We start from the raw sequence: 409 nt of genomic DNA on the forward strand, positions 1-409 counted from the left end.
TATATATATATATATATATATATATATATATATATATATATATATATTCATTCCAGACTGCCTTTACCTTTGTCCCCTCAGTAGTAAGATTGCAAGTATATACCATTGTGTTTGGCTGCACACAAGGGTTTTTGAAATGACTGATTAAGACTTAAATTGTGCCCCATCAATTCATACGTTAAAAATGTAACCACTGATATCTTAGAGTATAACTGCATTTGGAGGGGAAAAGTGTCATTCAAGATGTTGTTAAATTAAACTGAGGTCATTAGTGGGGCCTCTAATCTGTCTGACAGCTTTAAGAACTGATTAGAACATAGACAATGCAAAACACAGGTGAGGACACAAGGTGGAGAGAGGTTTTAGGAAAATCCCACCCCAGCTGCACCCAGATCTTGTATATATAGCC

This window comes from Mastomys coucha, unplaced genomic scaffold (genome assembly GCF_008632895.1).
Source record: "Mastomys coucha isolate ucsf_1 unplaced genomic scaffold, UCSF_Mcou_1 pScaffold22, whole genome shotgun sequence".
In the NCBI taxonomy this organism is placed as follows: domain Eukaryota; kingdom Metazoa; phylum Chordata; class Mammalia; order Rodentia; family Muridae; genus Mastomys; species Mastomys coucha.